Genomic DNA, 3058 nt, shown 5'->3' with positions numbered 1-3058 from the left:
GAAAATATCTAAAAAAAAAAAAAGAAAAAGAAAAAAAGAAAATTCAGAATAGCTCACTGCTCATGTGCTCCAATGAGTTGGACTGAACCATTTCGCCCAGCGCAACGGTATGCTCAGGCTATAGAAGAGGCTTGCCTCTAGTGTCCTTCACTGTGGGAAAAAGAAGGTCTGCTTGGACCCCAGTGAGACCAATGAAATCGCCAATGCCAACTCCAGTCAGCAGATCTGGAAGCTGATCAAAGATGGGCTGATCATCTGGAAGCCTGTGAATGTCCATTCCCAGGCTCGATGTCAGAAAAACACCTTGGCTCGACGGAAGGGCAGGCATGGGGCATAGGGAAGTGGAAGGGTACAGCCAACACTTGGATGCCCGAGAAGGTGACCTGGATGAGAAGGATGAGGATCCTGCGCCGGCTTCTCAGGAGATACTGGGACTCTAAGATTGACCGTCATATGTACCACAGCCTGTACCTGAAGGTCAAAGGGAACGTGTTCAAAAACAAGCGGCTTCTCACAGAGCACATCCATAAACTGAAGGCAGACAAGGCCCGCAAGAAACTCCTGGCTGACCAGGCTGAGGCTCGCAGGTCTAAGACCAAGGAAGCTCGCAAGCCCCCTGAGGAGCGCCTCCAGGCCAAGGAGGAAGAGATCATGAAGACTCTGTCCACGGAGGAAGAGACCAAGAAAAAAAGCTTCCCTCGTGTCTGAACATAGTATCCCGGCTGTGGCCTCAGTCGTGGGTCAGTCATCAAAATAAAACAAGCCTTTGTCTGTTAGAGAAAGAAAGAAAGAAAGAAAGAAAGAAAGAAAGAAAGAAAGAAAGAAAGAAAGAAAGAGAAAAAGAAAGAAAGAGAGAGAGACAGAAAGAGAGAGAGAGACAGAAAGAGAGAGAGAGAGACAGAAAGAAAGAAGACAATTCATAATAATTTTAAAATGCATTCATTATTGCAATTAATTAAACTTATTCTTTGGAAATTTTTTATGTATTTTGTTCATTTTATTTTTTTGTTTTTCTATGTATTTTCTTTTTTATTTTTTATTAAATTTAAAACAATTTTTAAATTTTAATATATTTTGAACATATTTTCAACTTTCCCCCAAATCCTATCATATCCCCTCCACTCCTTACCTACCCAACTTTAAGTTGTTTCTCAAAAACAAAACAAAACCCAATGCAACAAAAATACCCCAAAACCACCCCCCCAAATACCCACCAACCTGAAACCAAACAAAAGCATACAAAACAAAAACAAAACAAAACAAAACCTGTCGAGTCCATTGTGTGCTGTTAACTAGTGTTGATCATGAGGCATGTCCTGGAGTGGTTCATATACCCAGTGTCACTCCATTGGAGAAAACTGATTTCCCCTCCCAACAGCTGGTATAAGGGACAGTGGCTAGCTTTACTTTCTCCCTTCCTTCCTTTCCTTTTGAAGTATAAGAAAGTAAAATGTAATAAGACAAAAAAAATATTGGATTGGAATTGAAGAAGACAAACCAACAGAAGGAAAAATCCCCAAAAGAAGGCACAAGAATCAGAGACCCACTCGTTCCCACACTCAGGGGTCCCATAAAATCACTTTATACACGAAGGACCAGGTGCAGACCCGTGGAGGCCCTGCGCATGCTGCCCCCGTCTCTGTGAGTTCGTATGAACTTTGTTCAGCTGATTTAGAGGGCCTTGTTTTCTGGTGTCCTCCTTCTCCTCTGGCTTTTAGACTCTTTCCACCTTCTCTTCCATTGGGTTCCTGAGTTCTGTGGGGAGGATTTGATGGAGGTTTCCCATTTAGGGTTGAGTGTTCCAAGGCACTGATCTGTCAGCACAGCAGCACATCATTAGGAGTCATTGTAACACTACATTAAAAACTTAGACCAATATTATTTGGTTCTAGCTTCAGTCCCTGGGCTACGTAGTGAGAGATTCACCCATTGTTCACCCAAGCAGCATTGGCTATGGGTTCCATCTTCTGGAGGATGCCTTAAGTCAAACCGATTCTTGGCTGGCTACTTCCACAAGCTGTGTACCACCATAGCCCTATCACACCTTAGAGGCAGGACTCCTTGTGGACGATGGGTCTGTGGCTAGTTTGCTGTTTACATTGCTGCAGAGTATCGGTCCCTGTACCAAGGATGCTGGTACATAGAGATGAAGGCTCTGACTGGGCGCCAGCTTGACGTCTCCATCTTCAGTGAGTCGTGCAGGTGTTGTCTTCAGTAATGGGGCCTTGCTATCAGTAGGTGAGAAAAGAAAGCAACAAACTGGGCTGTTTGGGGTTTCCTGTGGGTCACCTTTGGCCAATAATTCAATTAGAAGTGACTCATTTATGATACTGAAAGCTTCATTTGGTGACAAGAGATGGGTAGTTGGAACTCTGTATCCTCCATTATTTGGTGATTTAATTTAGATCACCTTCATATTTGTATATATTTTAGAAAATTTCTATTCTATTAAAAGTTTCTATACTACCCCTCAAATGCCATTAGTTCAGTGGCTCTCCTCTAATCATGACTGGCTATTGACAGGTCAAATCTTGTTCAGGCCAAGTGCAGGCAACCACGAATGCTGTGAGCTCATAATTGCAGTGGTTGAATTGTTATGGATATAAAGCATTGGTAGATTTACACATGTGCATGCAAGTGTGTGTGTGTGTGTGTATGTGTGTGTGTATACAGACAGACAGACAGACAGATACATGTAACTAAAGGAGATTGTCATGCATCTTGTTTGAAAAGTAAAGGTCAGATGGTTTTCAAAGGGAACAGAGAAGAAAAAGAGGGACTTAATAATTCTACCATCCAGAAATACAACAGTGAATGCTGTGTGTAAAAGCTTGTGGGATGTTTTTTAGTTGTTTATTGTGTTATACACACATACACACACAAACTTACACACACATACACATTAGCACATACATGCTCAGAGGCACGTGTGCTTTCGAATTTGACAGAACAGTTTTCATACTCTAGTTACTATTCCCAGCCTCCCCCTCCTCCCCCTCCCTGTCCTCTTCCTCCTCCTCCTCCCCCTCCCTGTCCTCCTCCTCCTCCTCCTCCCCCT

General features: G+C 43.0%; 1 pseudogene; it reads left to right on the top strand.

Moving 5' to 3' along the window:
• The first annotated feature begins 109 nt into the window (after positions 1 to 109).
• Positions 110 to 708, top strand: LOC116101470 (annotated as a pseudogene).
• The last annotated feature ends 2350 nt before the right edge of the window (positions 709 to 3058 follow it).

Source organism: Mastomys coucha, unplaced genomic scaffold (assembly GCF_008632895.1).
Source record: "Mastomys coucha isolate ucsf_1 unplaced genomic scaffold, UCSF_Mcou_1 pScaffold21, whole genome shotgun sequence".
NCBI lineage: Eukaryota > Metazoa > Chordata > Mammalia > Rodentia > Muridae > Mastomys > Mastomys coucha.
This window is presented reverse-complemented; position numbering and strand designations above follow the sequence as displayed.